Genomic DNA, 11,223 nt, shown 5'->3' with positions numbered 1-11,223 from the left:
AATGCGCGCCGCCCGGCGCCATTTTCCTGTGGACCGGAAGTCGCGGCCGGACAGTAAGATTACTACTTCCGGTCGCGGCTTCCGGACTTGTGCACTTGGACCAGCGGCAGCACACGGAGCGGACGGGCCGGAGGGAGCCGCGGCGGCAGGAGCAGGTAAGAGATTTCTATGTATGTTCGTGTTTGTGTACGTTTACTACTGTATGTAAACCTACTACACTGTGTGTTAGCTCAAAAAATGGCCACACACAGTGTAGGAGGTTAGACCGTTCAAACCCCTCGTTTATCCCGGCACTAGCCAGGATAAAGGAGGGGGGGGATGCTGAGAGCTCACTAGAGCGAGGGCTTTTTACCCAATTTTGCAATGCTGCAATTTTGGGAATAGCTCCATCTAGTGACCAGCAATGGGAAATATTATAAATTAGAATTAATTTATAATATTTCCTGACTCGTGAAAAAAATAAAAAAAATGTGAACAATGTTTAATCACCTGCACACTAAATGTTTAATTAAAAAAAAACAAACATGTTTTTCTGGCAACACATTCCCTTTAAAGGCTGGGTTCACACGACCTATTTTCAGACGTAAACGAGGCGTATTATGCCTCGTTTTACGTCTGAAAATAGGGCTACAATACTTCGGCAAACATCTGCCCATTCATTTGAATGGGTTTGCCGACATACTGTGCAGACGACCTGTCATTTACACGTCGTCGTTTGACAGCTGTCAAACGACGGAGCGTAAAATGACTGCCTCGGCAAAGAAGTGCAGGACACTTCTTTGCAACTTAATTTGAGCCGTTCTTCATTGAAGTCAATGAAGAGCAGCTCAAGATTTACGAGCGTCAAAGACGCCTCGCAAAATGCGAGGAGGAGCTTTTACGTCTGAAACGACGCAGCTGTTTTCTCCTGAAAACAGTCTGTCTTTTCAGACGTAAAAGGTAGCTAGCGTGTGCACATACCCTTAGGTTATGTTCACACGGCAGCATCCGTAACGGCTGAAATTACGGGGCTGTTTTCAGGAAAAAACAGCCCTGTAATTTCAGCCGTAATGGCATGTTGAGGCGCTTTTTGCTGCATCCATTAGGGTATGTTCACACGGCCAAATTTCAGACGTATACGAGGCGTATTATGCCTCGTTTTACGTCTGAAAATAGGGCTGCAATACGTCGGCAAACATCTGCCCATTCATTTGAATGGGTTTGCCGACGTACTGTGCAGACGACCTGTTATTTACGAGTCGTCGTTTGACAGCTGTCAAACGACGACCCGTAAATTTACTGCCTCGGCAAAGAAGTGCAGGGCACTTCTTTGCCACGTAATTTGAGCCGTTCTTCATTGAAATCAATGAAGCACGGCTCAAGGTTTACGAGCGTCTCAGACGCCTCGTAAATTACGAGGAGGAGCTTTTACGTGTGAAACGAGGCAGCTGTTAACAGTCTGTCTTTTCACACGTAACTGCCTCTCAGCGTGTGAACATACCCTTACGGACGTTAAATGGAGCTGGTTTTCCATGGAGCCCATGGAAAACGGCTCCAATTACGTCTGAAGAAGTGACAGGCACTTCTTTGACTCGGGCGTCTTTTTTACGCCCCGCCTTTTGACAGCGGGGCGTAAAAAAAATGACCGTGTGCACAGAACATCGTAAGACCCATTCTAATGAATGGGCAGATGTTTGCCAACGCTATCGAGGCGCATTTTCGGACGTAAATGGAGGCGTAAAACGCCCGAATTACGTCCGTAAATAAGCCGTGTGAACATACCCTAATTGTAGCTTTTTCTTACATCCAACGATTATATCGTGCATCCAAACTGCTTCCCTATAAAGGGATTTTCCACTTTAAAAATATTGTGACTTGTACAACCACTGTTCCCTCTAAGGGCTTATTTAGACGAACGTGATATACGTCCGTGCAACGCGCGTGCACAGACCTATGTTAGTCTATGGGGCCGTGCAGACAGTCCTTCGATTTTTACGCAGCGTGTGTGCGCTGCGTAAAACTCACGACATGTCCTATATTTGTGCGTTTCTCGAGCATCGCGCACCCATTGAAGTCAATGGGTGCGTGAAAATCACGTGCAGCACACGGAAGCACTTCCGTGTGACGCGCATGATTCGCGCAGGAGCAGTAAAAAGTATGAATGAAAACAAAAGCACCACGTGCTTTTCTGTTTACAAACAGAGTGTCAGACCGGATTCACACGAGCGTGTGCGTTTTGTGCACGCAAAAAATGCGGCGTTTTGCGTGCGCAAAAGGCACTTAACAGCTCCAGGTGTCAGCCCCGTATGATGCGCGGCTGCGTGATTTTCGTGCAGCCACCATTATGACACTCCGTTTGGATGTTTGTAAACAGAAAAGCACGTGGTGCTTTTCTGTTTTCATTCATACTTTTTACTGCTGTTGCGCGAATCACGCTCGTCCCACGGAAGTGCTTCCGTGTGGTGTGCGTGATTTTCACGCACCCATTGACTGCAATTGGTGCGTGATGCGCGAAATATGCCCAAAGAACGGACATGTCGCAACTTTCGCAGCGCACTCACTCTGCGGAAAAATCACGCAACTGTCTGCACTGCCCCATAGACTAATATAGGTCCGTGCGACGCGCGTTAAAATCACGCGCGTTGCACGGACGTATATCCCGTTCGTCTGAATAAGCCCTCATAATGATGGCAGCTGCGCGAAAATCACACAGCCACGCATCATATGGTCATGACACACTGAGCTGTTAAGTACCTTTTGCGCGCACAATAGCAGCATTTTTTTGTGCGCGAAAAACGCACACGCTCGTGTAAATCCATCCTAAGGGGTGATTTTCATGCACCCATTAACTTCAATGGGTGCGTGACGCGCGAAATACTCCCAAAGAACGGACATGTCGTGAGTTTTTCGCAGCGGACTCACGCTGCGTAAAAATCACGCAACTGTCTGCACGGCCCCATAGACTAATATAGGTGAAAATCACGCGCATTGCACGGACGTATATCCCGTTCGTCTGAATAAGCCCTAAGGGTAAGGCCACACGGTGCGTCGTTGACACGGTTTTATTGCGTTTGAAAAATGCATGCGGTCAACTGCATGCGTTTTTTGTCTGTGTAAGGCCCTGTTCACACTGAGTTTTTTTATGAGTTTTTTTACGCGGAAACCGCGCTAAAAAACTCCTCAAAAACCGCCCGAACATGCCTCCCATTGATTTCAATGGGAGTTGGACGAGTTTATTTACCGCGAGTAAAAAAAACGCGTCGCGGTAAAAAGAAGTGTCATGACCCATCTTGAGGCGGTTTCCGCCTCCAAAACCCCATTTCAATCAGTATGAAAGAGGAAAAAAAAACCTCAACTAGTGTTTTGACGAGTTTTTGTCAAACCACTGTGCAAAAACCGTCTGGAGCAGTTTTTGCAGGAGGAATTTTCCTCCTGCAAAAAACTCAGTGTGAACACAGCCTAAGGCCTGATTTACACGAGCGTGTGCGTTTTGCGCACGCAAAAAACGCTGCGTTTTGCGTGCGCAAAAGGCACTTAACAGCTGCGTGTGTCATCAGTGTATGATGCGCGGCTGCGAGATTTTCTCGAAGCCGCCATCTTTTTGACACTCCGTTTGAATGTTTGTAAACAGAAAAGCACGTGGTGCTTTTCTGTTTACATTCAGAGAATGACAGCTGTTGCGCGAACCACGCAGTTCGCACGGAAGTGCTTCCGTGCGACATGCGTGGTTTTCACGCACCCCATTGCCTTCAATGGGTGCGTGATGCGCAAAAAACGCAGAAATATAGAACGTCGTGAGTTTTACGCAGCGGACTCATGCTGCGCGAAACTCACGGACTGTCTGCACTGCCCCATAGCCTAATATACACTACCGTTCAAAAGTTTAGGGTCACTTAGAAATTTCCTTATTTTTGCAAGAAAAGCACAGTTTTTTTTAATGAAGATAACATTAAATTAATCATAAATACACTCTATACATTGTTAATGTGCTAAATGACTATTGTAGCTGCAAACGTCTGGTTTTTAATACAATATCTACATAGGTGTATAGAGGCCCATTTCCAGCAACCATCACTCCAGTGTTCTAATGGTACATTGTGTTTGCTAACTGTGTTAGAAAGCTAATGGATGATTAGAAAGCACTTGAAAACCCTTGTGCAATTATGTTAGCACCGCTGTAAACAGTTTTGCTGTTTAGAGGAGCTATAAAACTGACCTTCCTTTGAGCTAGTTGAGAATCTGGAGCATTACATTTGTGGGTTCGATTAAACTCTCAAAATGGGAGCGCTTTCATGTGAAACTCGACAGTCTATTCTTGTTCTTAGAAATGAAGGCTATTCCATGCAAGAAATTTCCAAGAAACTGAAGATTTCCTACAACGGTGTGTACTACTCCCTTCAGAGGACAGCACAAACAGGCTCTAACCAGAGAAGAAAGAGAAGTGGGAGGCCCCGCTGCACAACTGAGCAACAAGACAAGTACATTAGAGTCTCTAGTTTGAGATATAGACGTCTCACAGGTCCTCAACTGGCAGCTTCATTAAATAGTACCCGCAAAACACCAGTGTCAACATCTACAGTGAAGAGGCGACTCCGGGATGCTGGCCTTCAGGGCAGAGTGGCAAAGAAAAAGCCATATCTGAGACTGGCTAATAAAAGGAAAAGATTAATATGGGCAAAAGCACACAGACATTGGACAGAGGAAGATTGGGAAAAAGTGTTATGGACAGACGAATCGAAGTTTGAGGTGTTTGGATCACACAGAAGAACATTTGTGAGACGCAGAACAACTGAAAAGGTGCTGGAAGAGTGCCTGACACCATCTGTCAAGCATGGTGGAGGTAATGTGATGGTCTGGGGTTGCTTTGGTGCTGGTAAAGTGGGAGATTTGTACAAGGTAAAAGGGATTTTGAATAAGAAAGTCTATCACTCCATTTTGCAACGCCATGTCATATCCTGTGGACAGCGCTTGATTGGAGTCAATTTCATCCTACAACAGGACAATGACCCAAAGCACACCTCCAAATTATGCAAGAACTATTTAGGGAAGAAGCAGGCAGCTGGTATTCTATCTGTAATGGAGTGGCCAGCGCAGTCACCAGATCTCAACCCCATAGAGCTGTTGTGGGAGCAGCTTGACCGTATGGTACACAAGAAGTGCCCATCAAGCCAATCCAACTTGTGGGAGGGGCTTCTGGAAGCATGGGGTGAAATTTCTCCCGATTACCTCAGCAAATTAACAGCTAGAATGCCAAAGGTCTGCAATGCTGTAATTGCTGCAAATGAAGCATTCTTTGACGAAAGCAAAGTTTGAAGGAGAAAATTATTATTTGAAATAAAAATCATTATTTCTAACCTTGTCAATGTCTTGACTATATTTTCTAGTCATTTTGCAACTCATTTGATAAATATAAGTGTGAGTTTTCATGGAAAACACAAAATTGTCTGGGTGACCCCAAACTTTTGAACGGTAGTGTAGGTGCGTACGACACGCGTGAAAAGCACGTGCGTATATTACGCTCGTCTAAATGATGCCTAATGCTGCAGTTCTCTTGCGTTTTTAAAGGAAATAATTGATGGACATAGTTTTCACTGGTGTTGAAGTTTGTTAGGTGCTTCCTGTATATAGTTCATTACAAGGCATTGCAGAACTGTTTGCAAAAACACAAGCAGTTCAGCAAACAACTTTGACAGCGCCGTCATTAACTGCATGTGGTCGGACATTCTGAAGATGCAGTTAACTGCACAAAGAACACATTGTAATATAATAGCAGCAGTCTGTCCATAACAACAATTTCACCATTGACTTCTATTGAAAAATGACTTGCTGCAGTTTAAAAACGCAACGTGACTGCACCTTGTGGCCGCACCCTTAGTCTTGGCAGCTCCTGAGCAGAGCAATTAGGGAGCAGGGCGAGTCTCCATCAATGGTTGGCGACCTGATGACCAAAAGTAATACCTCCATTAAACGCTAATAAAGCAACTAAATAAGAGAATAAGAAAACTTATTTTAAATTAGTTCTAAATTACTTTTTTAAATACTATAATATTACAAGTCCAGCAGTAAAATAGACGACAATTATAAACACCAATTATAGGCATCAATGAAAGAATCCTTCATTACACCACTGTTCCTGTAGATAGCGACGTACACACACACCCTTTAGATAGCGCCACACACATCCCTTGTAGACAGCTTTACCCCCTGTAGATAGCACCACACAGACCGCCTGTAGATAGCAACACACACACACCCTGTAGATAGTGCCCCAGACCCCCTGTAGAGAGCGCCAGACAACCCCTGTAGATAGCGCCACACACATCCCCTGTAGACAGCTTCACCCCCTGTAGATAGCATCACACAGCCCCCTGCACATAGCGCCACGCGCAGCCCCCTCCAGATAGCGCCACACGCAGATCTCCCTGTAGATACTGCCACACAGCTCCCCTATAGATAGTGCCACACAGACCCCCCTTTAGATAGCACCACACAGACCCCCCTGTAGATAGTGCCACAGACCCCCCTGTAGATAGTGCCACACAGACCCCACTGTAGATAGTGACACACAGACCCCCCCTATAGATAGTGCCACACAGACCCCCCTGTAGATAGCGCCATACAGACCCCCCCTGTAAATAGCGCCACACAGACCCCTGTAGATAGTGTCACACAGACCCCCCTGTAGATAGTGCCACAGAGCCCCCCTGTAGATAGTGCCACACAGACCCCACTGTAGATAGTGTCACACAGACCCCCCTATAGATAGTGCCACACAGACCCCCCTGTAGATAGCGCCACACAGACCCCCGCCCTGTAGATAGCGCCACACAGACCCCTGTAGATAGTGTCACACAGACCCCCCCCCCCCCCCCGTGGATACTGACACACAGCCCCCCTCAGTAGCGTAACTACCACAGTAGCAGTCGTAACAGCTGCTACAGGGCCCCCTCATGCCTAGTAGCATCACTAACACTAGGCATCCGGGGGCTGCACTGCCACATTTGAATACGACGGCGATACTGGAACCTGGATCAGGTGGTAGGAGTGCTCAGGCCGGAAGAGGATAGGGGCGGAGCTAAAGGGAACGACGCAAGACTTCGGGCGCAGGACAGTCAGGACGGCTGGAGTACTGTCTCATAGGACGAGCGGAGGACAGTCACAGGACGGGCAGAGGACATGCAGAGGACAGGTAGATTAAGTTAAAAAGTTCAAGGGAGGAGGGAGAAGTTTTTAGGTAGAAAAATCTGCCTCAAAATTTCCTTCAGGAATTTTGAGGCAGATTTTGACCTGCCGGCAGAACACTTCCCGCGTTTTTTGAGGCGTTTTTCAGCCATTGGGCCTTGGGCAGAGAAACGCAGCGAAAAACGCATTTTCTACCTGACATTGATGTCAATGGGAAGTCAGAGACAGAAACGCCCGAAGAAAGGGCATTACGCTTCTTTCTCCCACAAGCATTTTTTACCGCTCACAGGAAAAAAAACGTCCGAAAGCGCCTCCCGTTGATTTCAATGGGAGGTGCTTTCGGCCAAAAACTCAGTGTGAACATCCCCTAACACCTATACTGAAGCCTTAAGGCCCTGTTCACACATAGTTTTTTGCAGGCAGAAAAATCTGCCTCAAAATTCTGTCTGGAATTTTGAGGCAGATTTCCACCTGCCGTTTGCCGTGTTTTTTTGCTGCATTTTTCGTCCGTGGCCACCGAGCGCCGCAGGCAAATTTCTCTGCCACCTATTGTCAAAGGGAGGTCAGAGTCGTAAATGCCCGAAGATAGGGGCAAGTCGCTTCTTCCCGTGAGCGGTTTTTACCACTCGCTGGAAAAAACTTCTCCGCCTCCCACTGAAAGCAAAGGGAGGCGTTTTTTTTTACGCATTTTCCGACATGGCTTTCGCATTAAAAAGCCTGCCCCTAACACATATACCAAAGCCTGCTTGGCCCTGCCCTCTGCCACGTTATATAACTTGAAACTTCACACAGATTACATTAAAGGGGTCATTTTATATTGATGGCCAATCCTTAGGATAGACCATCAATATCAGATCAGAGGGGGTCCGTGATTGATGGGACCATAGCGTTCATCACCGTGGACTTTTCCCAGTTAACAAGCACAACACCATACACACACGGGGCGACTGTGCCTGGTTTGCATTCAAGGGAACGGGACTGAGCTGCAATCCCAGGCACAGCTGCTACCAATGTGTACGGCGTTGTGCCTGCTAAAAACTGAAGCGGCCAAGGCGACGAATATTTCGGCCCCTTCAAAAAAGCTGATCGGCGTGTGTGCCGGGAGTTGGTCCCTCACCGATCTAGTATTGATAACCTATCCTAAAGATAGACCATCAATAAGAAATGTCCAGAGGAACCCTTTAACACCCTAACGACATGCCACGTACATGTACGTAGCAGCCATCATGGGGAACTATGGAACGGGCTGAGCTCCCCCCATACTCAGCAGGTGTCGGCTGTATAATACAGCCCAGTGTCGTAGATATAGGGGTCGCAGTGGTCGCAATTGCAACCTGGCCCCGAAGCCAGGGGGCCCATGGCCCAACGCGCCATGTCTTTTGTAAATTACTATAGTAATCGGGGTATATGTAATAAACACAGGCCCCTATTAGTATAGTAACAATATACTTACCCTCCTCGTTCCCAAGCGCAGCTTAGGTCCTGACGTCTTTTTCGCATCTTGATGTCGTTGTGTCTGGTACTATTAGGCTGGGAAAGGCCATCAACAGTGGTCCTTCCCACCCTGGTAATGCCTGCCTGCCTGCTGCTGCTGTATTGTATCTGGCTGGGTATGAAAAATGGGGGGGACCCCACGTTATTTTTTCTTTTTAAATGGAAAAAAAAACCAATGGGGTGTTCCCCCCCCACCCCCCTCATTTTTCATAACCAGCCAGATACAACACAGCAGCAGCTGGCAGGCATTACCAGGTTGGGAAGGACCACTGTTGATGGCCTTTCCCAGCCTAATAATACCAGACAACGGCCGCCCCAGTGCCCGACCATCACTACAGATGGTCAGGTACTGGATCGTACCCGGCTCTTCCCGGCATCCCTGGTGGCGATGGGTACCGGGGTAATAGTGGGGGTTAGTGTTAGCCTCAGCACTGGCTAACATTAAGCCTTGCCTCAGTAATGGACGCTGCCAATCAGCCAGCGGCCATTAGTAAGGTGGTAGTAATAAAGTTTTAAAAAATACATAGGACATAGAAAAAATATTTTATTTAACACCACACAACCCTTGTTAACCATTTTATTGAGAATAAAAAAAACTCAGTCATTGACGTAGTACCTGAATCCGAAGTAGTCCAACAACCGAACCTGTAAAAAAAAAAAAAAGACAAAAAAAATTACTAACACATAAAAAAGCAAAGCAATTATTATCTTAAATTTCCTGGTCCAGCGCTGGAGACGCAATGTCAGTGAGCTGAGTACTATATCTAAAAAACTAATGTGCCAGGGCACAATGAACCCTATTTCCCAACTATTAATACACCGTGTTCCAAATTATTATGCACATTGGATTTAAGTATCATAAACATTTAATTATTAGTTTTTTAATTAAACTCATGGATGGTATTGTGTCTTAGGGCTCTTTGGATCATTGTAATCAATCTCAGAAACCTGTGATAATTAGTTTGCCAGGTGTGCCCAATCAAAGGAAAACTACTTAAGAAGGACGTTCCACATTATTAAGCAGGCCACAGGTTTCAAGCAATATGGGAAAGAAAAAGGATCTCTCTGCTGCCGAAAAGCGTGAAATAGTGCAATACCTTGGACAAGGTATGAAAACATTGGATATTTCAAGAAAACGTAAGCGTGATCATCGTACTGTGAAAAGATTTGTGGCTGATTCAGAGCACAGACGGGTTCGTTCAGATAAAGGCATAATGAGGAAGGTTTCTGACAGACAAATTAATAGGATTAGGAGAGCAGCTGCTAAAATGCCATTGCAAAGCAGCAAACAGGTCTTTGAAGCCGCTTGTGCCTCTGGAGTCCTGCGAACCTCAAGGTGTAGGATCCTCCAGAGGTTTGCAAGTGTGCATAAAGCTATTATTCGGCCACCCCTAAACAATGCTCACAAGCAGAAACGGTTGCAATGGGCTCAGAAATACATGAAGACTAATTTTCAAACCGTGTTGTTTACTGATGAGTGCCGTGCAACCCTCGATGGTCCAGATGGATGGAGTAGTGGATGGTTGGTGAATGGCCACCATGTCCTAACAAGGCTGCGACGTCAGCAAGGAGGTGGTGGAGTCATGTTTTGGGCTGGAATCATGGGGAGAGAGCTGGTAGGACCCTTTAGGGTCCCTGACGGTGTGAAAATGACCTCTGCAAAGTACGTAGAGTTTATGACTGACCACTTTCTTCCGTGGTACAAAAAGAAGAACCGTGCCTTCCATAGCAAAATTATCTTCATGCATGACAATCTACCATCTCATGCTACAAAGAATACCTCTGTGCAGGGCCGCCATCAGGGGGGTATTAGGGGTAGTAGTGTAGGGGGCCCGGCCAAACTTAATTGAAAGGGGGGCCCGGCAACTGCCGCGACTTGCCTTTGGTAGAAAAAAACAGGCCCCTGCAATGGGGCCTGTTTTTTTCACCAAAACAATGTCGTGAGCTGCGGGCCCCCCTCTCGTTTAACACCGCCGTGAGCTGCGGGCCCCCCTCTTATCACCGCCGCAAAACACAGCCCGCTTGCGCGCGTACGAGCGAGCGCGCGAACGACCGCAAGCGCGCGCGTCCAGGCGCGCCGCCGAGAGGGAGGCGGTGCGCCCGCAACACAAGATCCAGGGGGAAGGACAGGACAGCACAGCCACACTGGACAGCGGCGCAGTCTACTTACCTGCTGGCCCGCCTCTGACTCGTCCTCCTCGTCCTCCTCTTCGTCCGACTCCGCCTCCTCGTCCGACTCCGCCTCCTCGTCCGACTCCGCCTCCTCGTCCTTCTCCAGAGCGTGGCTGCGTAAGGAGAGGGGGAGGAGTCTAGTTGTTGCGCGGCGGCAGTTCTACGATCCCCGCCATTTTCTGGAGCCTGGAGGTGAAGGTGAAGGATGACATCTGGACCGAAGACGACTGGAGTGGGAGCAGCTCTTCTGACACGGTGAGTAAAGTGTCTCAAAGTGCTGTTTATGTATGGCCCTGTTCACACAGAGTATTTTGCAGGCCGAAAAAATCTGCCTCAAAATTCCTTAAAGAATTTTGAGGCAGATTTTGACCTGCCCACACTATCTTGCCGCGTTTT

Source organism: Rhinoderma darwinii, chromosome 7 (assembly GCF_050947455.1).
Source record: "Rhinoderma darwinii isolate aRhiDar2 chromosome 7, aRhiDar2.hap1, whole genome shotgun sequence".
In the NCBI taxonomy this organism is placed as follows: Eukaryota; Metazoa; Chordata; class Amphibia; order Anura; family Rhinodermatidae; genus Rhinoderma; species Rhinoderma darwinii.
This window is presented reverse-complemented; position numbering follows the sequence as displayed.